At 46.9% G+C, this 27487-nt stretch overlaps 1 protein-coding gene across 3 annotated transcripts in view; it reads left to right on the top strand.

Moving 5' to 3' along the window:
• LOC136631772 (NXPE family member 4-like) overlaps positions 1 to 27487 on the top strand; it is a 69074-nt gene that overhangs the window by 11034 nt on the left and 30553 nt on the right. Inside the window, exon 1 of one of the 3 annotated variants that reach the window (XM_066606105.1) lies at positions 2475 to 2495. The exons of the other annotated variants lie outside the window; for them this stretch is intronic. The gene's annotated coding sequence lies outside the window, so the exon portion shown is untranslated. Of the gene's footprint in view, positions 1 to 2474; positions 2496 to 27487 lie in introns of those variants that run through there. 3 annotated transcript variants of the gene reach the window in all.

Genomic DNA, 27487 nt, shown 5'->3' on the forward strand with positions numbered 1-27487 from the left:
AGGCTGCGCAGGGACACTTCTGTGTGTGCTGTGGACGCAGGGTCGTGCGGGGGGGGGGGGGGGGTTGGGCAGCATGTAACCCAGGAGAAGAGGCAGCGGTGTGTCCCGCAGGCAGCGCTTGTGCTTAGTTGGAGGTAGTGTGGTGCTTAGCTAAGGTGTGCCTTGCTAATGAGGGTTTGTTCGAAGTACAAATTGTTGGGGGGGGGGGGCACTCTTGCCGCTATTGTGGCTTAATAATGGCCTGGGAACCTGAGATGCAGCCCAGTATGTTGCCCCTCGCCTGCCCTATCCGTTTCTGTGTCGTTTCCATCACTTTCTTGGGTTTTCCAGATTTTCACCAATGAAAACCTTAGCGGAGCATGGGTCATATACAAAAATGCTCGAGTCGCCCATTGACTTCAATGGGGTTCGTTACTCGAAATAAACCCTCGAGCATCGCGGAAAGTTCGACTCGAGCAACGAGCACCCGAGCATTTTGGTGCTCGCTCATCTCTAGTAAAGATGACTATGTGTTGTGTGGCTGTGGATGCGCAGAGAAAGCGGAGGCACAAAGACACAGTTTACAGTATTTATTGCCACTCCAGCGTAAACACATTTTTCCATGTCTGATTGCCTGATTGTCTCTCACACTTCGGAGGTCTACTCTATGTATTTCAGGCCTCCTGCCAGCCGCCATCCTGAGAGTTAGACCTCACCCATAAGGGCAGATGTTGGCCGCGTATTGCACAAGTATTTTTTTTACACCTGTAATACGCGATGCTACAAGCCTATTAATTGCTATTGGGACACACACACATATGTAATAGGTACCAATATAGTCTGTGAAGATTTAACATAGACAGAAAATTTGCATGTACATACATATTTGCTGTTTACTGCATATTTTACGAGCAGAGGCGTAACTTGAAGCTCCTGGGCCCCAATGCAAAACCTGTAACAGGGCCCCCAACTATTATGTTTTTTACATAGTACTGGGCTCCCTATATGGAGAAAAGAGGCCTTATGGGCCCCCTGAAGCTCCTCGGCCCTTGTGCAACCGCATCCCCTATAGTTACACCAGTGCCTGTGTGATCATCATCAGTAACTGTGATAAGAGTGGCTGTCTCCCCCTCAACACAGTTGCTGTGGTAGTTTTATGTAACACCATCACACCGACTGAGAATATGAATAGCAAATTCATAACTCCAAGTAGATCGGAGCTGGTCAGAACTGAGATCACATGACTATCTGAGGGAAAAAAAGAGGCCAGGAGTTTTAGACAGAGACAACTAACCAAGGTAATACTAGCCAACTTATATATACTGAATGGGGAATAGCCATAGAGTCATACATCTACTTACATTGCCTTCTTCTTTCGCCAGTTTCCAGTTTTGCCGATTTTTCCAGGCAGAATTTTGCCTCTACTTTTGCCAGCTACTTCTAGCTTTGCTGGCGGCCGCCGGCCCACATGACCTCGCTGTCCAACCACAGCCACTGGCTGTGATTGGCTGAGCGGGCTGTCACTCAGCCGACTCAGCCAATCAGAGCAATCTCTTGCTGGAGGTGGGGGATTTTAATCCCCGTCACTAGCAAGATGTTCTGCTGGCTTGATAAGTGCCCAGCAGCCTGTATGGAGGTCCGGAGAGCACCCCCCCCCCCCCCGGATACCAACAGCAGCCGCAAGGCAAGTATTGACTTTTTTCTTCTCGCAGGCAGTGTAGCTAGCGTCTTTAACGCTGTCCATTCATTCCAATGATGGGTGTCGCAGGGCTGAAAACTCTTGTGTAACAGCCCCCTGAGTGAGGAGACTCAAAAGGCAATTCATGCTCCTCTGGGTAATATGCAAATAAGAGAAATGGAAGCATACCTCCAAAGTGCCACCTATTGGAAGGCGGCATTCCTTCCAATGCTGCCTTCCATAGGTGGCACTGTGGAGGTATTATTCCATCTTACTTATTTGCATATTACCCAGAGGAGCATGCATGGCCTTTTAAGTCTCATCACTCACAGTCTAAGTGCTCTCCCTAAGGAGAAAAGGTAGTGTTTCTGACCCCCATCCCAGGCCTCCCACTAGCAAAGCCAGACTCCTACTGTACGCTGATGAAGGGCAAAAACCCTGAAACAGCTGTCTGTGCATGAAGTCTGGCTTTGCTTTTAATTCTCAGTCAATATTACAAGGCTTGTATAAAGAGTCTTACTTTGGCTTGAAGGTGGTGTTGTGGAGGTATTATTCCATCTCCCTTATTTGCAACAGCCCTATTGAAATGAAAGAAAGTGTTGTACAGCGTTTAGCACTGTTCTGAAAAAGCAGCGCTAAACGCTGTAAAAAATGTCGTTTGGTGGGTGTTTTGGAATGTCTAGAACGAATTAATTTGATTTACATTGATTCCTATGGAAATAATTGCCTCGGGTTTCATTGGTTTCAGGTTTCGGACGGATTACCAATGAAACTAGAGGTTTGTCTGCATAACAAATGAAAAGAAAATCACCAGTATGGCCCTTTAAATACTAAATAGGTACAAAATAAGTGGGTTTGGTAGCAAAACAATTAAGAGAATTGTATAACAATGTGTTTTAGATCCTGAAGTTCTATTACAAGTATGATCTATTAGTTATAATGAGGTAACATTGCACTGTGAAACCAAGACAGCTTAGGTTTTCTTTGAATAGTCCTACTATTTTATTATTAACAAGGTAAACAAATCCTCTCAATCCTTGGAGTCCAGTAATATGGCTTCTATTAGTGGTTCGGGTACCCTGCACCTCTCTTGGGGAGTATTCCCCACGAAACAACAGAATGAGGGCTAGCAGCATTAGTCCTGAGCTCCAAATAATGGTGATTCATCACTCCAAGGTTAAAGTGCAGTTCTAGCTGTTCTTAAGTGTGCACACTGTACTCCTGTCTCAGAGAGCGGTCTCCACGTGCAATTGTTGTTAAAGGGAACCTGTTACCTGCCTAAAGCACTGTAAACTGACTTATGGTGCTGCCAGGGGAGTTGACAGGGAGCTGAGTGCTGTATTATTCATACTCACCCACTTCCCGGTTCCTGCAATGTCCCCATATGAAGTCTGTGCATCAGTCGAAAATCTGACTCTTTCAGAGTCCTGTGTATGCGCTCTGCCATAGACTTGTATAGGAGAGAACATGCAGAGGGGTTTGAAAAGACACGGAATTTAGTCCGGCATGCAGACTTTACAGGCGGGCACCATGAGAACCAGGAAGCAGTTGAGTATGAAAAATACAGCACCCGTCTGCCTGTCATCTGTCCTAACAGCGCCAGAAGTCAGTTTATGGTGAAAAGTTTTCTTTAAGGGAGTATTCTGGTTACACAAAGCTGCTGTCAAGTGAATGCTGATTAAATGGTACTGAAGTTTATAATGTGGTTCTGCTTTGTATTTTGTGTCTGCAGCTCTATAAACCATCCCCTTCTCCCGGCACTTCACAAGTGTTTATCCCCAGGTGACCCTGTATATCAGCTGTAGGCATTCCAGCGCTACAGGTTGGGGGTCGTCAGTAAGAACTGCCACTGATGGCTTTTTTTCTATGCAGGGATGCGGCGGCCATCTTGGAAAATGGCAACATGGGGAAACATCAGAAATGAAAGACAGGATAAGAAAGTAGAAGCTGCGCGATTTACACCCATAATCAGCTGTGCATAAGCATAGTGCAAACACCTTTCATATCTGGATTTTTTTTTTATTCACTTCACAACCCGGAATAACCCTTTAAGTATGTCCATAACTCAGTAATAAAAGTCCATCAATGTTTCACTTGCCAGTTCCTGATAGTGGTGTCTGGTGTAGCTGCTCCTTTCATTCACCCGCCCTCACAGGAGCCACTGATGGCCCGCAGCTGTAAGCGCCTCTCACTGTGTTTCACTTCTGTGCCCTCAGCAGCTCTCTCTCCCAATAGGGTCGGCTTGGAGGGCCTGCAGTCACTCTCTGCAACACTAAAACTTATCTGCATCACGCACTGGTTTTCAGGAAGTTACAGGACCTCAATCACATGACCTGCAACTAATAAATTAGAGAATATACTATAGGAGGCAATACTTTGTTGCAATAACACAAATTGGTCACCAGACATCATAATAACATCAAATGTTACATTTAGGCTCTATTTATTTGCCAGATATGGCTTTGTGACATAACATTGCTGTGTATGAAGTGAATGAATGTAAACAGTAATTATATGTAAACTCTTTTTTACACATCTCCACAGGATAGTTCACCTACATATGGGTAGTTTTTCTTTAAAAGCGGTTATCTAGTAGTAAACTGTTGAGTATTCTTAGGACGGGCCATCAATAGTAGATCAAGGAGCAGCTGCCACCTGGAACTACCTGTTCACTGGGTCATTACACTCATGCACTAAGCTGATTTCTGTAGGAAGCAGATAGCCTTGTTCTCATGACCCCCCTATCAGCACGGTGCAATAGAGATCTAGATTCATCTGGGCAGGCAATGTTTTTCCGCTGGTCAGTGACACAGTTTTTATGCTCTTTTGCCGGCTGAAGTCTCACCTTTTTGCTTTTCTTACCAAAAAAAGGGGGGAATGAACATCAAAATAAATAAATAAGGTGGGGCGCTGCTACTGTGTCAATCAACAAAGTATGACAAGAAAAAAAATACAACAGTATATAAAAATTGCACACCAAAAATAAAGATACAAATGTATATTATATTGACAAACACACAAGAAACAAGCATAAAAACACTAAAAACATTGACAATATATCATATAAGGGTGCCTGCACACGAACGAATTTCCAGCGCGTTATTTTAGGCACATTATCTGCCCCAGACCGCAGCCAATATACTCCTATGAGGATCCGCAGTTGTCCCCAGATGGACGGATTTGTATCGCGTTTTTTCACGCGCTTGAAAAAATCTGCGACCTGTTCTAATTTGGGTCGGATTCTGCACGTGAAGCCTCCAATACAAGTGAATGGGTGCGTTTTTTCACGCAGTACATCCGCAGTGCAGCTGCGGATGGAGTCACTGGTTGCTATGACTACAGGAAGTAGGCATGGTAGGAGGCGTCCCAACACACAGCACAGAGCTTCACAGGCAAATTTCAGCAGCAGCACTGTCCTTCCAGTCACCTCATCCACCAGACAGCAGCCACAAGCCACCAGCCTGCCACAAGGCACCAGCCTGCAGCCACCAGCCATCAGCCTTTTATTACATTTTTTCTCGGAAATAGGGTGACCGAAAAAGTGCATTTCGGGCGTAGTTTCTTTCTTTATTTTTTTTACCACATTCACCGTGCAGGGTAAATCATACATTACTTTGATAGATCAGACTTTTACGGATGCAGCGATACCAAAACGGTCACACTGCAGGACGGGCGGCTCTCCGCAACGCTGGCAGAAAAGAGCACATGACCGGCTCCATTGCCGGACTTGTGTTCTTTCCTCCAGCTCTGAGGAAAGACATCCATCCTGCATTGCGGCCGTCTTGTGCAGGAAGACGGGTGCATCAGCCGCCAGGATGCACCCAAGTTACTAAGCCCTCCCTGTTTGTTTTTTGCGGGAACAGTTGTATTTTCCACTGGTGCCGCTGAAGCGGCATTTATTGGGTTAATAGCCTTGTTCAGCAGACACCAGCAATGTGTAGAGGGAGATAGGTAGTATTTCTTGCCAATGCAGGATGTAAGAATGCAAAATCTGTAGTAATGAATTCCTCTTGTGAATTTTTTTGCAGTGACTGAAATAAAGTCACGCTGGAGAAGCGCCTGAAAAAAGTTACATGGATCAACCATGCCCACAAAGACATCAATAATTTAACGGTGCTCGCACAAGCAAGAGGGACAAAACGGAGTCTGGATGTTGGTTTTTAAGCTGTTTTCCAAGGAATGGGCAGTTCTCTAGGGGTTGGGTTTACAATAAGGGGTGTCTGCTGGTTTTTCTGCGCGTTTTTTTCCGCAACACATCCGCGTATATCCGCTCGTGATTTTTCACGCATCCACACCTATCCGCAAGCACATTTAGGTACCATACGCGCGTGAAAATCCGCTAGCGGAATCCGGAACGCTCGTGTGCAGGCGGCCTAACAAGTAGAAATAAAGACTATACTCCCAACTTGTCAATTATGAAGGGTAAACATACACCCCATAAGATATACAAAAATTGTCTGTAGTGCAAAACAAAAAGAACACTACTAACAATAAAATGTAAAATATAGAGATGAGCGAGCACCAAAATGCTCGGGTGCTCGTTACTCGGGACGAAATTATCGCGATGCTCGAGGGTTCGTTTCGAATAACGAACCCCATTGAAGTCAATGGGCGACCCGAGCATTTGTGTATATCGGCGATGCTCTCTAAGGTTTCCATTTGTGAAAATCTGGGCAATTCAAGAAAGTGATGGGAACGACACAGCAATGGATAGGGCAGGCGAGGGGCTACATGTTGGGCTGCATCTCAAGTTCCCAGGTCCCACTATTAAACCACAATAGCGGCAAGAGTGGGCCCCCCCCTCTCCCAACAATTTTTACTTCTGAAAAGCCCTCATTAGCAATGCATACCTTAGCTAAGCACCACACTACCTCCAACAAAGCACAATCACTGCCTGCATGACACTCCGCTGCCACTTCTCCTTGGTTACATGCTGCCCACCCCCCCCCCCCCCCCCCCGCACGACCCAGTGTCCACAGCGCACACAAAAGTGTCCCTGCGCAGCCTTTAGCTGCCCTCATGCCACACCACCCTCATGTCTATTTATAAGTGCGTCTGCCATGAGGAGGAACCACAGGCACACACTGCAGAGGGTTGGCACGGCTAGGCAGCGGCCCTCTTTAAAAGGGGCGGGGCGATAGCCCACAATGCTGTACAGAAGCAATGAGAAATATAATCCTGTGCCACCACCATCGGGAGCTGCACACGTGGGCATAGCAATGGGGAACCTATGTGCCACACACTATTCATTCTGTCAAGGTGTCTGCATGCCCCAGTCAGACCGCGGTTTTTTATAAATAGTCACAGGCAGGTACAACTCCGCAATGGGAATTCCGTGTGCACCCACAGCATGGGTGGCTCCCTGGAACCCACCGACTGTACATAAATGTATCCCATTGCAGTGCCCTGGACAGCAGAGCTAACGTCAGATTAAATGCAGGTGGGCTTCGGCCCACACTGCATGCCCCAGTCAGACTGGGGTTTTTTATAAGTAGACACAGGCAGGTACAACTCCCTATTGTGAAGTCCGTGTGGACCGACAGCATGGGTGGCTCCCTGGAACCCACTGGCGGTACATAAATATATCCCATTGCAGTGCCCAGCACAGCTGAGGTAATGTCATGTTTAATGCAGGTGGGCTTCGGCCCACACTGCATGCCCCAGTCAGACTGGGGTTCTTTAGAAGTGGACACATGCAGCTACAACTCTGTGTGGACCGACAGCATGGGTGGGTCCCAGGAAGCCACCGGCGGAACATAAATATATCCCATTGCAGTGCCCTGTACAGCAAAGCTAACGTCAGGTTTAATGCAGGTGGGCTTCGGCCCAAACTGCATGCCCCAGTCAGGCTCGAGTTTTTTATAAGTATACACAGGCACGTACATCTCCCTAATGGGAAGTTCATGTGGACCGACAGCATGGGTGGGTCCCAGGAAGCCACTGGCGGTGCATTAATATATCCCATTGCAGTGCCCAGCACAGCTGATGTAACGTCAGCTTTAATGCAGGTGGGCAAAAAATTAATTGGATTACACTGTAGGCGAGGGCCCAAAAAAATTGGTGTACCAACAGTACTAATGTACCTCAGAAAAATTGCCCATGCCCAACCAAGAGGGCAGGTGAAACCCATTAATCGCTTTGGTTAATGTGGCTTAATTGGTAACTAGGCCTGAAGGCAGCCCAGTTAAAATAAAAATTGGTTCAGGTGAAAGTTTCAACGCTTTAATGAGCATTGAAACGTATAAAAATTGTTTACAAAAATTATATGACTGAGCCTTGTGGGCCTAAGAAAAATTGCCCGTTCGGCGTGATTACATGAGGTTTCAGGAGGAGGAGCAGGAGGAGGAGGATGAATACAATACACAGATTGATGAAGCTAAAAGGTCCACGTTTTTGATGGTGATAGAGAACGATGCTTCCATCTGCGGGTGCAGCCTACGTATTGCTTAGGTATCGCTGCTGTCCGCTGGTGGAGAAGAGAAGTCTGGGGAAATCCAGGCTTTGTTCATCTTGATGAGTGTAAGCCTGTCGGCACTGTCAGTTGACAGGCGGGTACGCTTATCCGTGATGATTCCCCCAGCCGCACTAAACACCCTCTCTGACAAGACGCTAGCCGCAGGACAAGCAAGCACCTCCAGGGCATACAGCGCGAGTTCAGGCCACGTGTCCAGCTTCGACACCCAGTAGTTGTAGGGGGCAGAGGCGTCACCAAGGACGGTCGTGCGATCGGCTATGTACTCCCTCACCATCATTTTACAGTGCTGCCGCCGACTCAGCCTTGACTGGGGAGCGGTGACACAGTCTTGCTGGAAAGCCATAAAGCTGGCAAAGGCCTTGGAGAATGTTCTCCTGCCTGCGCTGTACATGCTGCCTGATCTCTGCTCCCCTGCTACCTGGCCCTCGGAACTGCGCCTTCTGCTACTAGCGCTGTCGGATGGGAATGTTACCATCAGTTTGTCCGCCAGGGTCCTGTGGTATAGCATCACTCTCGAACCCCTTTTCCTCTTCGGGTATGAGAGTGGAAAGTTTCTCCTTATACCGTGGGTCGAGCAGTGTGTACACCCAGTAATCCGTAGTGGCCAGAATGCGTGTAACGCGAGGGTCTCGAGAAAGGCATCTTAACATGAAGTCAGCCATGTGTGCCAGGGTACCTGTACGCAACACATGGCTGTCCTCACTAGGAAGATCACTTTCAGGATCCTCCTCCTCCTCAGGCCATACACGCTGAAAGGATGACAGGCAAGCAGCATGGGTACCCTCAGCAGTTGGCCAAGCTGTCTCTTCCCCCTCCTCCTCAGGCTCCTCCCCCTCCTCCTCAACGCGCTGAGATTTAGACATGAGGGTGCTCTGACTATCCAGCGACATACTGTCTTCCCCCACCTCCGTTTCCGAGTGCAAAGCGTCTGCCTTTATGCTTTGCAGGGAACTTCTCAAGAGGCATAGCAGAGGAATGGTGACGCTAATGATTGCAGCATCCCCGCTCACCATCTGGGTAGACTCCTCAAAGTTTCCAAGGACCTGGCAAATGGCTGCCAACCAGGCCCACTCTTCTGTAAAGAATTGAGGAGGCTGACTCCCACTACGCCGCCCATGTTGGAGTTGGTATTCCACTATAGCTCTACGCTGCTCATAGAGCCTGGCCAACATGTGGAGCGTAGAGTTCCACCGTATGGGCACGTCGCACAGCAGTCGGTGCACTGGCAGATTAAACCGATGTTGCAGGGTCCGCAGAGTGGCAGCGTCCGTCTTGGACTTGCGGAAATGTGCGCTGATCTGGCGCACCTTTCCGAGCAGGTATGACAAGTGTGGGTAGCTTTTCAGAAAGCGCTGAACCACCAAATTAAAGACATGGGCCAGGCATGGCACGTGCGTGAGGCTGCTGAGCTGCAGAGCCGCCACCAGGTTACGGCCGTTGTCACACACGACCATGCCAGGTTGGAGGCTCAGCGGCGAAAGCCAGCGGTCGGTCTGCTCTGTCAGACCCTGTAGCAGTTTGTGGGTCGTGTGCCATTCTTTCCTAAGCTGAGTAGTTTCAGCATGGCCTGCTGACGCTTGCCCACCGCTGTGCTGCCACGCCGCGCAACAGCGACTGCTGGCGACGTGCTGCTGCTGCTGACACATCTTGATTGCGAGACAGAGGTTGCGTAGGAGGAGGAGGAGGAGGGTGGTTTAGTGGAGGAAGCATACACCGCCGCAGATACCAGCACCGAGCTGGGGCCCGCAATTCTGGGGGTGGGTAGGACGTGAGCGGTCCCAGGCTCTGACTCGGTCCCAGCCTCCACTAAATTCACCCAATGTGCGGTCAGGGAGATATAGTGGCCCTGCCCGCCTGTGCTTGTCCACGTGTCCGTTGTTAAGTGGACCTTGGCAGTAACCGCGTTGGTGAGGGCGCGTACAATGTTGCGGGAGACGTGGTCGTGCAGGGCTGGGACGGCACATCGGGAAAAGTAGTGGCGACCCTCATGCTTTTGAAAGCCTCCGTTTCCACAAGCCTATACGGCAGCATCTCCAGGCTGATCAATTTGGCTATATGCACGTTTAATGCTTGAGCGTGCGGGTGCGTGGCGGCGTACTTGCGCTTGCGCTCAAACAGTTGCGCTAGCGACGTCTGGACGCTGCGCTGAGAGACATTGCTGGATGGGGCCAAGAACAGCGGAGGTGAGGGTGTGGGTGCAGGCCAGGAGACGGTAGTGCCTGTGTCCTCAGAGGGGGGTTGGATCTCAGTGGCAGGTTGGGGCACAGGGGGAGAGGCAGTGGTGCAAACCGGAGGCGGTGAACGGCCTTCGCCCCACCTTGTGGGGTGCTTGGCCATCATATGACTGCGCATGCTGGTGGTGGTGGCTCCCCAGCTGATCTTGGCGCGACAAAGGTTGCACACCACTGTTCGTCGGTCGTCAGGCGTGTCTGTAAAAAACTGCCACACCTTAGAGCACCTTGGCCTCTGCAGGGTGGCATGGCGTGAGGGGGCGCTTTGGGAAACAGTTGGTGGATTATTTGGTCTGGCCCTGCCTCTACCCCTGGCCACCGCACTGGCTCGGCCTGTGCCCTCACCCTGACTTGGGCCTCCGCGTCCTCGCCCGCGTTCACGTCTTCTAGGCCTACCCCTACCCCTCAGCATGCTGTATTACCAGTAGTGCAGAAACAGAACGCTGTAATTAAATGTGCCGCATATTGGCCTGTGGTTGGAGGCTGACTTCGCTTACGGAACGCACAGCAGAGCCAGGAAAGAATTTTGCACAAGCCTGCTGTAACACTTAGCTGGCTGCGTTTGAATTAGGACAACTACCCCCAGCAGAGACGCAGTACCCTGAGGACGGTCACAGGCAGCCCAAATAGATTTTTTTTTCCCAAATTTTTTTGGAAAAGCCCACTGCCTATATAGACTGTATATGTCTTCTGTCCCTGCCTCACCACTACTGGCCCTGGACTATGTAAAATTACTGCAGGACGCAATGCTCTGGACGCAATGCTCTGCACGGCCGATATACAAAAAAAAAAAAAAAAAAGTGCAACACTGCAAAAAGCAGCCTCAACAGTACTGCACACGGTTAGATGTGGCGCTAAGGAGGACCGTTGGGGTTCTTGAAGCCTAAAATAACTCCTAACACTCTCCCTATAGCAGCTCCACCATCAGCAGCACTTTCCCTGATCTATGTCAGAATGCATCTGTGGCGAGCCGTGGGAGGGGCTGATTTATATACTCGGGTGACACCTGATCTCGCCAGCCACTCACTGCAGGGGGGTAGTATAGGGCTTGAACGTCGCAGGGGGAAGTTGTAATGCCTTCCCTGTCTTTCTATTGGCCAGAAAAGCGCGCTAACGTATCAGAGATAAAAGTGAAAGTAACTCGAACATCGCGTGGTGCTCGCCTCTAGTAACGAGCATCTCGAACACGCTAATACTCGAACGAGTACGTTCGCTCATCTCTAGTAAAATACACAATAAGAATTTTTTTTTGTACTTTATGTAGAAAAGAAACACAAAATAATTTAGTAATATGATATAACAAACATCCAATACAGAGACACGTGAAGTTACTGAACCCCATGATAAAGGTTGGGGATGCTGCCAGGGAGAAGAAAATGTATAGGCAAATGAGCCAAGGGCTGCAGAGAAGGAAATCCCCTTGCGTATCGCTATACTCCCACAGCTTCCCCAGGGATACCCATGTAATACCTGCACTACATTAAATATAGTGTTATCATGACATTAAGCGTCCTCAACGATGTCCCAGCGGGCAAAAATTACGTAAAATGAAGAGTGAGATAGAGGTGTGGTATTCAGCACAGATATCAAAGCACGTTTACGGTCAAGTCATTGAATTAGTCCATATACTATAACTAGCTGATATACCCGGCTTCGCCCGAGTTAATTTGGTACTGGTGTTTATCTGGTGTTCACACGGAAATCTTATGAAGTCGTCGTTACTTTAGAGATACCGGAAAAACATATGTTCACCATTTTGCATAGTTCTCTGCGTTACCCAGGAAACACCACGGGAGGTAAACATGCGATGTTTCCTTTATATACAATGACATCAGGAAGTGAGAGAATTAGATTCCATACGTAAAATGTGGACACTAATTCTTTTGCGCTTAGAATTGAACAATCGAGGTGGGACCCATTAGCTTTTCCTATTTATGACATAATCAAATCGTGCCAAATTTCACATTTCTATGACACCGGAAAGTGAGAAAATTACATTCCGTACGCAAAATTTGGACGCTAATTCTTTGGCGCTAGAATTGAATATTCGAGTTAGGACCAATTAGCTTTTCCTATTTATGACATAATCAATGCTCTTGCCAAATTTCACGTTTCTATGACACCGGAAAGTGAGAAAATTACATTCCGTACATACAATTTTGATTGTGTGGGGAATATAGCCGTAATTATATCAGGGCAAAACCCTGCACCGTTAACCTTACACACAGCCCATACAGAATAACAGCCGATATGGTGCATGTATCACAGAATGAATGAATGAGGTGAATAATCTCTAAAAAAAATCTTTTCAAATAATGATTAATGACTGACAGCATCCCCAAACCTCAAACAAAAATATACAAAATGTCACATTATAAACAAATATCAAAATATCAGTGTGTTGGAAAACTGCACGAGGGGAACCACCCTGTGAGGCCCCCCAACACATAGAATAAAAACTAAAGTTATAAAAGCAAATAAACATATTTAAATAATCAGATATTGGCATCCCAGACAAAACTTATTTGCAGATCTTCCAAACATCTTCCATATTTCCATGTAATAGATATCCAATTGTAAATCACAATGGGAACCAATCCAAAGGGTATTACTAGGTAGATGGTCAGATGCCTGAATAAAAAGGTTAATTATTATCTGTATCTACCAAAAAACCCTGTGAAAGTCAACTCCTCATTCATCCCAGCAGGAAACACGAAACCCAAGGTAAACCCAACCAGATTCTGACCATAAAAGATTGCCAGTCTTTTTTTTTTTTAAATCATTAATTTTTATTGGTCTCATGCAAAATTACAAATACAGAGCATATATATGTCAAGCCTTAACAGCAAACATGCAGCATTTCTTCAAAATGTGATTCATCTGAAAATGTACAAAAATAGTACAGACATTTTTATTTACTGAACAAGAGGCTGTAGAGGAGGGGTGGGGAGGGAGGGGAAGGGGAAGGGGAAGAGGTAAGAAAATAAGGATTTCAACCTTGAAACTTTAATAACAAAGTCTACCAGAATCTTTGTTTAGAAGGAAGAAAAATTCAACCAAGAATTCCACATTTCGTTGTATCGCAAGATGTCATTATTACGAAGGGCTATAATCTTCTCATATATGCTGTGTTTAGCTACCAGTTGGGTTAGATCTCTTAAATTAGGTAAGGTATCAGATCTCCATTTCTTAGCAATCAGAGATTTAGCACTTAATAAAATATGTCCTATAAGTTTTTTTAAAGGGAGAGAAATTTTACCAGGGTCTAAAAGCAATAGAGCTATTTCTGGAGTGAAAGGGGGATTGAGGCCTGAGACCTTATAAATGGGCCTATAGACATCCCTCCCAAAAGGGCGCAGTTGTGGGCATGACCAGAAGATGTGTAACAAAGAATCAAGGTGTCCACAACCTCTCCAGCATTGGGCGTCGGCGGTTATGCCTCTTTTAGCTAATAGGGAGGGAATGTAATACCAGCGCGTCAAGAATTTTAAATAGGTCTCAATCAATTTAGCAACTTGCGAAGCTTGTTCTGCCCACCTAAAAGCTTCATGCCAGTGAATAGTGGTGATTTTTTCACCTAAGTCTTTTTCCCAGTTGATAAGGTGAGATTTCCACATCGAGAATGCTCGAGTAGAAAGCTTTATTTGGGAAGAGTTTAGAAAGGAATAGATTATATCTAGAACCCCAAGGTTGTGGATATGGTAGGTCTGTATAAAGGAAGTCACCTGTATATACCTGTATGCTTTTACATTTGATAGCTGGTATTTAAGCTTTAACAGCATAAAAGGAAGAGGGCCGCTTCTAGAGACAAGATTAGATATGTAACATAGGCCAGATTTGGTCCATGGTTTAAGTTGTAGATTGGAAATGAAATATTCTAGAGTTGCATTATGTATATTTGGAAGGGGCCGAAATATATTTTTGCTGGCTTGTTGAATCAAGTCAAACCAGGCTTCCAGGGAGGCTCTCATCGCAGGAGGCATATTTAGAACATTCAGGAACTTCACAAGAGCCAGATGAGAGGCGCCAATCGATGCCACATACAGTAAAAGTTTTAATGATCTAATTCTATTGAGGGCCAGCTTAGCTTTCGGTTATGTTGAACCCGGGATGACAGATGGCTCAACACTGTGGATTTGTAATAGATTAAATTTGTTTCTAGATTAGGGAAACCCAAACCTCCTTGGTATGTTTAAAGATAGACTTCCTAAATGTTTTTCTGGGTAGTTTGCTTTGCCATATATAGTTAGAAAGTTGTCTTCGAAAAGAGATTAAAGTTTGCTTTGGGATTGGCACAGCAAGTGTACGGAAAAGATGGAGAATTTTTGGTAGTATTGTTATTTTGTAAATAGAGGCTCGGCCTAGCCAGGTGATAGGGTAGGTTAAGAACGTGTCTAGTTCTATCTGAATATCCGCAAGAAGTGAGGGAAAGTTGACGGTAATCAGATCTGAAGTGGGGAAACATAAATTTATCCCCAAATAAGGGATGCTCTTGGTTTGCCATTTAAATGGGAATTCTGATTGTATGTCTTTTTATAAATTGTCTCCAAGATCTGTGATTTATTAATATTTAGTTTATAGTAGGATATTTCAGCAAATTTAGTCAAAATTGTTTAGGTTTTCCGCAAAGACGTGAGAGGATTAGTTAGTATGAGAAGAAACTGATTTTATGTTGCTTAGGTCCAGCAACAATTCCCTGTATGTCCGAATTAGTTCTTCTGGTTTCCGCAAGAGGTTTCATTATCAGAGTAAATCATAAGGGTGATAGAGGACAGCTCTGGCAAGTGCCGTTGGATATGGAAAAGGAGAGTAAGCCGTCAGCTAGAACTTTTGCTGAGGGAGAGGTATATAAAGCTCGAATAGCTTTAAGTATATTCCCTGAGAATCCAAATTTATTTAAGGTGACAAATGTGTATCCCCAATGTAATCTGTCAAATGCTTTTTCAGCATCAAGGGTAACCACAACTGCTGGGTGGTGTGTGTGTTCAAGTTTGTATAGGATATTTAGAATTATTCTAGTTCTATCAGAGGCCTGTCTTCCCTTTGTGAATGCTACTTGATCCGAGTGTATAATGTGGGGCAGGATACTTAAAGGGGTTGTCCCGCGGCAGCAAGTGGGTCTATACACTTCTGTATGGCCATATTAATGCACTTTGTAATGTACATTGTGCATTAATTATGAGCCATACAGAAGTTATCAAAAGTTTTATACTTACCTGCTCCGTTGCTGGCGTCCTCGTCTCCATGGTGCCGACTAATTTTCGGCCTCTAATGGCCAAATTAGCCGCGCTTGCGCAGTCCGGGTCTTCTGCTGTCTTCAATGGGGCCGCTCGTGCAGAATGCCGGCTCCGTGTAGCTCCGCCCCGTCACATGCCGATTCCAGCCAATCAGGAGGCTGGAATCGGCAATGGACCGCACAGAAGCCCTGCGGTCCACAGAGAGACAGGATCCCGGCGGCCATCTTCAGCAGGTGAGTATGAAGACGCCGGACCGCCGGGATTCGGGTAAGTACTACCCGGTGTGTTTTTTTAACCCCTGCATCGGGGTTGTCTTGCGCCGAACGGGGGGGGGGGGGGGGGGGGTTAAAAAAAAAAAACGTTTCGGCGCGGGACAACCCCTTTAAGAGCCTCTGAGCTATCACTTTAGCATAAATCTTAATATCGCAGTATAAAAGAAAAAATAGGTCTAAAATTGGAGGGGGAAGTAGGGTCTTTTCCTGGTTTAGGGATTGTTACAATTGTTGCTTCTAGATTTTCTTTAGGGAAAGAACCACATGTGATTCCTTGGTTAAAGGCGTGTGACATATGTGGGACAAGTATGGTAGAAAATAGCTCAGTAGTCATTAGAAAAACCATCAGGGCCTGGGGCTTTTTGAGGTTTTAAGGTTTTAATAGTATCTATTATTTCTGTAGGTAACATAGGGTTATTAAGAATTTGTAGTTGAGAGTCTGAGAGAGTTGGAAGTTTAATATCACTCAAAAATTTCGCAATGGCTTCACTAGTGGGTTGAGGAGTGTTTTTGTCATCTTTTAAGTTGTAAAGTTTTTCATAGTATTGGCAAAAGGTTTCTGTGATGTGAGAGGGATGGTATAGTTTCACTGTTGGGTTTTTGGGGTCAATTATATATGGGATTTTGGATTTTTGTACTTTTTTTTTTTTTTACAAGATTGGCCAACATGCGTGAAGGTTTGTTGTTGGATGCGTAAAAGGACGACAGTTTAGCTCGCATTGCTTTGTCAAAGTTGTCCATTAGCTTAGATCTAAGCGCCTGTCTCAAAGTTAATAATTCCTTATTTAGGGATTCAGAAGGAGCATTAGAAAGTTGGTCTTCAATAGTAGAAATTTGTGTTATTAGTCTGTTAATTTGTTGAGTTTTTTCCCTCTTGTGTTGGGCGCTGATTTTAATAAGGACCCCTCTGATAACAGCCTTATGTGCATTCCAAAAAGTAAGCAGAGATATTTCAGGGATAGAGTTATTTTTGAAGTAATCTTTCAGAGAGGACATTATAATAGAGTGATATTTCGGGAGTTTCATTAAAAACTCGCTGTTTCTCCATGTCTTAGGTCGTTTACCGAATTCTTCCAAAACAACAGAAATTGAGACAGGGGCATGATCAGACCAAGTTGCTATCCCAACTTGTGCCGATGTAACTAGGGAGAGGACAGCTCTATTCACCAGAATGAAATCTATTCTTCAGAAGGTTTTATGTCTTGGTGAATAGAAAGTAAATTCCCTAGAGGAGGGACCTAGGCATCTAAAAGTGTCAAATAGTGCGTCTTTATGAAGCCAGGGGAGCAGGGAAGTCGTCGTTCTCAGGGGTATCCTTGTAGAATCAGACAACTTATCTGGTACAGTATTTAAGTCACCGCATATAATAAGGTTAACCACCTCGCGTCTCCTTACTTTTTTGATAGTTTTATTTAAGAAACTTATTTGAGCATTGTTTGGGGTGTATAAATTGACCAATGTGAAAGGCTTATGGTTTAAAAAGCCTGTTAAGATCAAGTATCTGCCCTTGACATCTATTTCTTGTGACGTGATATCAACCTGTAGGGAATCTTTAAAAGCTATCATAACTCCTGCCTGTTTTTTGGAGGAGCATGCTAGATAGATTTTTTGGAAATTTTTTGTGCGAAAATTTTGGACATGTGGAGATTGCGAAGTGAGTTTCCTGTGCACATATGATATCAGCATCCATAGATAGGGCTTATTTCCACAGTGAGGATCTCTTAAAAGGCGAATTCAGCCGATTAGTATTTAGAGATAATATTTTACCCACTTCTTGATATTTCAAAACACAAGCATAGATATGTGGACATTTCAAAAAGACTGGTAGATTATATTTAAAAACATAAACAAGAGCAAAAACCAACATATGCATTGCATTGCAGGTTAAACAACATCTGTTCCAGAACATATGTGTAAAATTTAACAGGCTACTGATCAATGGAGGGTGGGGACGAAAAGTTTGCCTGCTAGGGAGCTTCCAGAATCCCCTATATAGGTGCAGTTTGGGATAGTAACATAGGAAGCTAGGCCGAATGAAGACAACGTCCATCTAGTTCATCCTGTTAATAGTTCCTACCTGTCTGTAAGGCCCGAGTCAACAACCCGCTGCTCCCCTAAAATCTATATCCTGTAACATCCTTCTGCTCCAGAAAGACATCTAGTCCCCTCTTAAATTCCTCTATGGATTTTCCCATCACCACGTCATCAAGTAGAGAGTTCCACAGTCTAACTGCTCTTACAGTAAAGAACCCTTTTCTGTGTTGGTGATGAAACCTGCTTTCTTCTAGACGTAGCGGATGTCCTCTTGTTACCGTCGCAGTCCTGGGTATAAACAGATCATGGAAGAGATCCTTGTATTGTCCCCTCATGTATTATACATGGTTATTTGATCGTCCCTTAGTCGTCTTTTTTCCAGGGTACATTATCCTAATTTTGATAGCCTCTCTGGGTATTCCAGTCCCGTCATTCCATGTATTAGTTTAGTTACCCTTCTTTGAACCCCCTCAAGCACTGCAACATCTTTCCTAAGCACCGGTGTCCAGAACTGTACGCAGTATTTCATGTGGGGCCTAACAAGTGCCTTATATAGCTGGAGAATAATGTTCTCGTCCCTCACCCTTATACCTCTTTTAATGCACCCAAAGACTTTTGCAGCAGCTGACTGGCATTGGTTGCTCCAGTTAAATCTACAGTCCACTAGTACCCCCAGGTCTTTTTCCATATCACTTTTCCCTAGCAGTACCCAATTCAGTGAATATTAGTGACATCTGTTTCTCCTGCCCATGTGCACAACCATACATTTGTCAACAATAAACTTCATTTGCCATTTTTCTGCCCAAGCCCCCAGCTTATCTCGGTCCATTTGCAGCCATACATTGTCCTCAGGTGCATTAATTATCTTGTATAATTTTGTGTCATCTCTAGAGATGAGCGAGCACCAAAATGCTCAGGTGCTCGTTACTCGAGACTAACTTTTCGCGATGCTCGAGGGTTCGTTTCGAGTAACATACCCCATTTAAGTCAATGGGCTACCCGAGCATTTTTGTATATCGCCGATACTCGCTGAGGTTTTCATTTGTGAAAATCAGGGCAATTCAAGAAAGTGATGGGAACGACACAGCAACGGATAGGGCAGGCGAGGGGCTACATGTTGGGCTGCACCTCAAGTTCCCAGGTCCCACTATTAAGCCACAATAGCGGCAAGAGTGGCCCCCCCTCCCAACAATTTTTACTTCTAAAAAACCCTCATTAGCAAGGTATACCTTAGCTAAGCCCCACACTACCTCCAACAAAGCACAATCACTGCCTGCATGACACTCCGCTGCCACTTCTCCTGGGTTACATGCTGCCCAAACCCCCCCCCCCCCCCCCGCACGACCTAGCGTCCGCAGTGCACACCAAAGTGTCCTTGTGCAGCCTTCAGCTGCCCTCATGCCACACGCTGGCCTCATAGCCACACCACCCTCATGTCTATTTATAAGTGCGTCTGCCATGAGGAGGAACCACAGGCACACACTGCAGAGGGTTGGCACGGCCAGGCAGCGACCCTCTTTAAAAGGGACGGGGTGATAGCCCATAATGCTGTACAGAAGCAATGAGAAATCCAATGCTGTGCCACCTCCATCAGGAGCTGCACACGTGGGCATAGCAATGGGGAATCCATGTGCCACACAGTATTCATTCTGTCAAGGTGTCTGCATGCCCCAGTCAGACCGGGGTTTTTTATAAATAGTCACAGGCAGGTACAACTCCGCAATGGAAATACCGTGTGCACCCACAGCATGGGTGGCTCCCTGAAACCCACCGGCTGTACATAAATGTATTCCATTGCAGTGCCCTGGACAGCAGAGCTAACGTCAGATTAAATGCAGGTGGGCTTCGGTCCACACTGCATGCCCCAGTCAGACTGGAGTTTTTTATAAGTAGACACAGGCAGGTACAACTCCCTATTGTGAAGTCCCTGTGGACCCACAGCATGGGTGGCTCCCTGGAACCCACCGGCGGTACATAAATAAATCCCATTGCAGTGCCCAGCACAGCTGAGGTAACGTCCGGTTTAATGCAGGTGGGCTTCGGCCCACACTGCATGCCCCAGTCAGACTGGGGTTCTTTAGAAGTGGACACATGCAGTTACAACTCTGTGTGGACCGACAGCATGGGTGGGTGCCAGGAAGCCACCGGCGGTACATAAATATATCCAATTGCAGTGCCCAGCACAGCTGAGGTAACGTCAGGTTTAATGCAGGTGGGCTAAAAATTACTAGGATTACACTGTAAGCGAGGGCCCCAAAAAAATCGGTGTACCAACAGTACTAATGACTAATGTACCTCAGAAAAATTGCCCATGCCCAACCAAGAGGGCAGGTTAAACCCATTAATCGCTTTGGTTAATGTGGCTTAATTTCTAACTAGGCCTGTAGGCAGCCCAGTTAAAATAAAAATTGGTTGAGGTGAAAGTTTCAACGCTTTAATGAGAATTGAAACGTATAAACATTGTTTACAAAAGTTATATGACTCAGCCTTGTGGCCTGAGAAAAATTGCCCGTTCGGCGTGATTACGTGAGGTTTCAGAAGGAGGAGCAGGAGGAGTAGGATGAATATAATACACAGATTGATGAAGCTAAAAGGTCCCCATTTTTGATGGTGATAGAGAACGATGCTTCCATCCGCGGGTGCAGCCTACGTATTGCTTAGATATCGCTGCTGTCCGCTGGTGGAGAAGAGAAGTCTGGGGAAATCCAGGCTTTGTTCATCTTGATGAGTGCAAGCCTGTCGGCACTGTCGGTTAACAGGTGGGTACGCTTATCTGTGATGATTCCCCCAGCCGCACTAAACACCCTCTCTGACAAGACGCTAGCCGCAGGACAAGCAAGCACCTCCAGGGCATACAGCGCGAGTTCAGGCCACGTGCCCAGCTTCGACACCCAGTAGTTGTAGGGGGCAGAGGCTTCACGGAGGACGGTCGTGCGATCGGCTACGTACTCCCTCACGATCCTTTTACTGTGCTCCCGCCGACTCAGCCTTGACTGGGGAGCGGTGACACAGTCTTGCTGGGGAGCCATAAAGCTGTCAAAGGCCTTGGAGAGTGTTCCCCTGCCTGCGCTGTACATGCTGCCTGATCTCCGCGCCTCCCCTGCTACCTGGCCCTCGGAACTGCGTCCTCTGGCACTAGCGCTGTCGGATGGGAATTTTACCATCAGTTTGTCCGCCAGGGTCCTGTGGTATAGCATCACTCTCGAACCCCTTTCCTCTTCGAGTATGAGAGTGGAAAGTTTCTCCTTATACCGTGGGTCGAGCAGTGTGTACACCCAGTAATCCGTAGTGGCCAGAATGCGTGTAACGCGAGGGTCACGAGAAAGGCATCCTAACACGAAGTCAGCCATGTGTGCCAGGGTACCTGTACGCAACACATGGCTGTCCTCACTAGGAAGATCACTTTCAGGATCCTCCTCCCCCTCCTCCTCAGGCCATACACGCTGAAAGGATGACAGGCAAGCAGCATGGGTACCCTCAGCAGTGGGCCAAGCTGTCTCTTCCCCCTCCTCCTCATGCTCCTCCCCCTCCTCCTCCTCCTCCTCAACGCGCTGAGATATAGACATGAGGGTGCTCTGACTATCCAGCGACATACTGTCTTCCCCCGCCTCTGTTTCCGAGCGCAAAGCGTCTGCCTTTATGCTTTGCAGGGAACTTCTCAAGAGGCATAGCAGAGGAATGGTGACGCTAATGATTGCAGCATCGCCACTCACCATGTGGGTAGACTCCTCAAAGTTTCCAAGGACCTGGCAGATGTCTGCCAACCAGGCCCACACTTCTGTAAAGAATTGAGGAGGCTGACTCCCACTGCGCCGCCCATGTTGGAGTTGGTATTCCACTATAGCTCTACGCTGCTCATAGAGCCTGGCCAACATGTGGAGCGTAGAGTTCCACCGTGTGGGCACGTCGCACAGCAGTCGGTGCACTGGCAGATTAAACCGATGTTGCAGGGTGTGCAGGGTGGCAGCGTCCGTCTTGGACTTGCGGAAGTGTGCGCTGAGCCGACGCACCTTTCCAAGCAGGTCTGACAAGCATGGGTAGCTTTTCAGAAAGCGCTGAACCACCAATTTAAAGACGTGGGCCAGGCATGGCACGTGCGTGAGGCTGCTGAGCTGCAGAGCCACCAGCAGGTTACGGCCGTTGTCACACACGACCATGCCCGGTTGGAGGCTCAGCGGCGAAAGCCAACGGTCGGTCTGCTCTGTCAGACCCTGCAGCAGTTCATGGGGCGTGTGCCTCTTCTCTCCTAAGCTGAGTAGTTTCAGCGCGGCCTGCTGACGCTTGCCCACCGCTGTGCTGCCAGGCCGCGTGACACCGACTGCTGGTGACGTGCTGCTGCTGACACATCTTGATTGCGAGACAGAGGTTGCGTAGGAGGAGGAGGAGGAGGGTGGTTTAGTGGAGGAAGCATACACCGCCGCAGATACCAGCACCGATCTGGGGCCCGCAATTCTGGGGGTGGGTAGGACGTGAGCGGTCCCAGGCTCTGACTCGGTCCCAGCTTCCACTAAATTTACCCAATGTGCCGTCAGGGAGATATAGTGGCCCTGCCCGCCTGTGCTTGTCCATGTGTCCGTTGTTAAGTGGACCTTGGCAGTAACTGCGTTGGTGAGGGCGCGTACAATGTTGCGTGAGACGTGATCGTGCAGGGCTGGGACGGCACATCGGGAAAAGTAGTAGCGACTGGGAACTGAGTAGCGCGGGGCCGCCACCGCCATCATGTTTTTGAAAGCCTCCGTTTCCACAAACCTATACGGCAGCATCTCCAGGCTGATCAATTTGGCTATGTGCACGTTTAACGCTTGAGCATGCGGGTGCGTGGGGGCGTACTTGCGCTTGCACTCAAACAGTTGCGCTAGCGACGTCTGGACGCTGCGCTGAGAGACATTGCTGGATGGGGCCGAGGACAGCGGAGGTGAGGGTGTGGGTGCAGGCCGGGAGACGGTAGTGCCTGTGTCCTGAGAGGGGGGTTGGATCTCAGTGGCAGGTTGGCACAGGGGGAGAGGCAGTGGTGCAAACCGGAGGCGCTGAACGGCCTTCGTCCCACCTTGTGGGGTGCTTGGCCATCATATGTCTGCGCATGCTGGTGGTGGTGAGGCGGTGGTGGTGGCTCCTCAGTTGATCTTGGCGCGACAAACCTTGCACACCACAGTTAATCAGCCGTCTGCACTCTCAGTGAAAAACTGCCACACCTTTGAGCACCTCGGCCTCTGTAGGGTGGCATGGCGTGAGGGGGCGCTTTGGAAAACAGTTGGTGGATTATTCGGTCTGGCCCTGCCTCTACCCCTGGTCACCGCACTGAATCTTCCAACCTGCCCTGCTGCTGCACTTGCCCCCCCCCCCCTCTGAAGACCTGTCCTCAGTAGGCTTAGCAAACCAGGTGGGGTCAGTCACCTCATCGTCCAGCTGCTCTTCCTCCGAATCCTCTGTGCGCAACTCCCGCGGACTTACTGCAATTACTACTACCTGAGTGATAGACAACTGTGTCTCATCGTCATCGTCCTCCTCACCCACTGAAAGCTCTTGAGACAGTTGCCGGAAGTCCCCAGCCTCCTCCCCCGAACCCCGGGAACTTTCCAAAGGTTGGGCATTGGTCACGACAAACTCCTCTGGTGGGAGAGGAACCATTGCTGCCCATTCTGGGCAGGGGCCCGAGAACAGTTCCTGGGAGTCTGCCTGCTCCTCAGAATGTGTCATTGTAATGGAGTGAGGAGGCTGAGAGGAAGGAGGAGCAGCAGCCAGAGGATTCAGAGTTGCAGCAGTGGACGGCGTAGAACTCTGGGTGGTCGATAGATTGCTGGATGCACTTTCTGCCATCCACGACAGGACCTGCTCACACTGCTCATTTTCTAATAAAGGTCTACCGCGTGGACCCATTAATTGTGAGATGAATGTGGGGACGCCAGAAACGTGCCTCTCTCCTAATCCCTTCACAGTTATAGACTAAAATAATATTTTTATTAAGATCCTTGTTTTAAAAAACATATATGGGCTATACGGACTCACATAACATAAACACAAAGGGATGTCACAGTATCCCTTCCACACAACAACTGATGATTTTTTAGGGGTAGGAAGGTCCTGATGGTAGTAGATGACAGGGACACTTCGTAGTGTGATCAAGATTGACCAATTATGATGAAACCTACAAAAGGTAGTAATAGACTCATAGGATTGTCCACAGATATTTGATTATAGTCTGGGAGATATATATGAGTCCATTAGTTCCGCTCAACTTCGGGCTCAATTCGGGCTCAACGCGTTTCCCCACAGTTTTAGTGGTTCATCAGGAGCAAGGCCTCTATCGGGCTAACTACTTATGTTGTTGTACACAGTTTTGTGTTGCGTGATAGATAGAAAAAAATGTAGTTAAGCAACCTCTGATACAGAATAAGTTTGCATACAATGTGGGATCCCTTCGGCACTGTATGTTGTCCAACAGATAGACCACTAGAATTAGAGGAGAGGAGAGACTTATTCCTCCTCTATAGAAGTTACACCGGCATTTAGTTCTTCTTAGTATGGTACAGTTGCAGACTATAAGCACTAGCATTAACTGATAAAATGCTGATAACAGTCACCTATCAATGACGGAAGGTGCTGCATATAGCAGTTGTATCAGTTGCTTATAGTTAATCCAAAAAATTTTTTTGATTCGGATTATGACTTATTATTTTCAGTCACTGAGAGCACTGCAGACGCCTATCTAGGCAGATTTATTTCCTAAAAGAAGAGACGTCTGTGATCAATATCAAACTGCCCTAGTCCACTATGTTGCATATGAGACCTATAGCAACATAGATGGAGATCAGCCTATTACATAAGGCTGTCTTAGGCCAATTCAGATGTAATAAGTTGTTTTTCTTATTCTAGGTGCTTAATGCACCATTTATTGGCTCAAAGGGCTAATAGCTATGTTGCATGCAAAATCAGCAGCAGCGTAGGTACTTGATGCACCATTCAATGGCTTAAAGGGTTAACAGCTATGTTGCATGCAAGATCAGCAGCAGCATAGGTAAAGATCAGCCAATTTGATAAGGCTGTCTTTTAGCCAATTTTAAAGTAGTCTGATTGATCTTTTGCTCAAAGTGCAGAGTGCACCAAAAATTCTAGTATCTATCTTTTAGGTCTAATTATATATCGAGGTTGAAGAAGATAAAAAATAAAGCAAATAATAAAGCAAATAATAAGGAGATGCAGCGTCTGTGGCCCTGATGGTGAGCCATCAGGGCCACAGACGCTGCATCTCCTTATTATTTGCTTTATTATTTGCTTTATTTTTTATCTTCTTCAACCTCGATATATAATTAGACCTAAAAGATAGATACTAGAATTTTTGGTGCACTCTGCACTTTGAGCAAAAGATCAATCAGACTACTTTAAAATTGGCTAAAAGACAGCCTTATCAAATTGGCTGATCTTTACCTATGCTGCTGCTGATCTTGCATGCAACATAGCTGTTAACCCTTTAAGCCATTGAATGGTGCATCAAGTACCTACGCTGCTGCTGATTTTGCATGCAACATAGCTATTAGCCCTTTGAGCCAATAAATGGTGCATTAAGCACCTAGAATAAGAAAAACAACTTATTACATCTGAATTGGCCTAAGACAGCCTTATGTAATAGGCTGATCTCCATCTATGTTGCTATAGGTCTCATATGCAACATAGTGGACTAGGGCAGTTTGATATTGATCACAGACGTCTCTTCTTTTAGGAAATAAATCTGCCTAGATAGGCGTCTGCAGTGCTCTCAGTGACTGAAAATAATAAGTCATAATCCGAATCAAAACAATTTTTTGGATTAACTATAAGCAACTGATACAACTGCTATATGCAGCACCTTCCGTCATTGATAGGTGACTGTTATCAGCATTTTATCAGTTAATGCTAGTGCTTATAGTCTGCAACTGTACCATACTAAGAAGAACTAAATGCCGGTGTAACTTCTATAGAGGAGGAATAAGTCTCTCCTCTCCTCTAATTCTAGTGGTCTATCTGTTGGACAACATACAGTGCCGAAGGGATCCCACATTGTATGCAAACTTATTCTGTATCAGAGGTTGCTTAACTACATTTTTTCTATCTATCACGCAACACAAAACTGTGTACAACAACATAAGTAGTTAGCCCGATAGAGGCCTTGCTCCTGATGAACCACTAAAACTGTGGGGAAACGCGTTGAGCCCGAATTGAGCCCGAAGTTGAGCGGAACTAATGGACTCATATATATCTCCCAGACTATAATCAAATATCTGTGGACAATCCTATGAGTCTATTACTACCTTTTGTAGGTTTCATCATAATTGGTCAATCTTGATCACACTACGAAGTGTCCCTGTCATCTACTACCATCAGGACCTTCCTACCCCTAAAAAATCATCAGTTGTTGTGTGGAAGGGATACTGTGACATCCCTTTGTGTTTATGTTATGTGAGTCCGTATAGCCCATATATGTTTTTTAAAACAAGGATCTTAATAAAAATATTATTTTAGTCTATAACTGTGAAGGGCATAACTAAAGTTTCTATAGACTTACCTGCTTCTGTGAAATAGTTTTTATCTCTCCTAATCCCGCAGCAGTCGGCTGCGATACACCTGGATCAGGAGCTCGGTCTGTGCCCACACCCTGACTTGGGCCTCCGCGTCCTCGCCCGCGTCCACGTCCTCTAGGCCTACCCCTACCCCTCAGCATGGTGTATTACGAGATTAGCAGAAACAGAACGCTGTAATTAAATGTGCCGCTTATTGGCCTGTGGTTGGAGGCTGATTTCCCTTACGGAATGCACAGCAGAGCCAGGAAACAATTTTGCGCACGCCTGTAGTGAGACGTACTGTAGGTGCATTTGACTCAGCTAGTGGAATTCACAGTGCAGAAGCAGTCAAGTGGCCAAAGGGCAGTGGTAGGCCTTAAGTATTTTGCTTCACTTTTTTTAAATGGTGAGCTGAAACACCAGACAGATACTGTATGCAGCGTATATTATGTATACTGTTTCCCTCTGGCGCTATGACGGTGGTGATGTAACGGGCACAGCAGAGCCAGGAAACAATTTTGCGCACGCCTGTAGTGAGACGTAGGTGCGTATGACTCAGCTAGTGGAATTCACAGCGCAGAAGCAGTCAAGTGGCCAGAGGGCAGTGGTAGGCCTTAACCCTTTCCAATTCTTTTATTTTTTCTCACCCATTCTCCCCAGCTCCAAATAAATTGGAGCTGGGGAAAATGGGTGAGAAAAAATACATTTTCGCTGCACCCTCCTGAACTGACAGAGTTCAGGAGGGTGCAGGTGCTCACTGCACCGTGGAGGGACCTGCTTACCTGTCCGGCGTCTTCCGCATTCTCCTTCTGCCTCCCGGCTTGGCGATCATGTTACCGCTGGGGTCAGGTGGCACATGGCGGTCACATGATCGCCGGGCCGGGAGACAGAAGGAGAACGCGCAAGACGCCGGTCAGGTAAGCAGGTCCCACAGTGCAGGCTCCCGGCTCGGAGTTCATGTGACCGCCGGGGCTCAGGTAACACCGGCGGTCACATGATCGCCGGCCGGCCGGAATCTCTATGTATTACATAGCGCTAATTGAACGC

Source organism: Eleutherodactylus coqui, chromosome 6, assembly GCF_035609145.1.
Source record: "Eleutherodactylus coqui strain aEleCoq1 chromosome 6, aEleCoq1.hap1, whole genome shotgun sequence".
NCBI classification, from domain to species: Eukaryota; Metazoa; Chordata; class Amphibia; order Anura; family Eleutherodactylidae; genus Eleutherodactylus; species Eleutherodactylus coqui.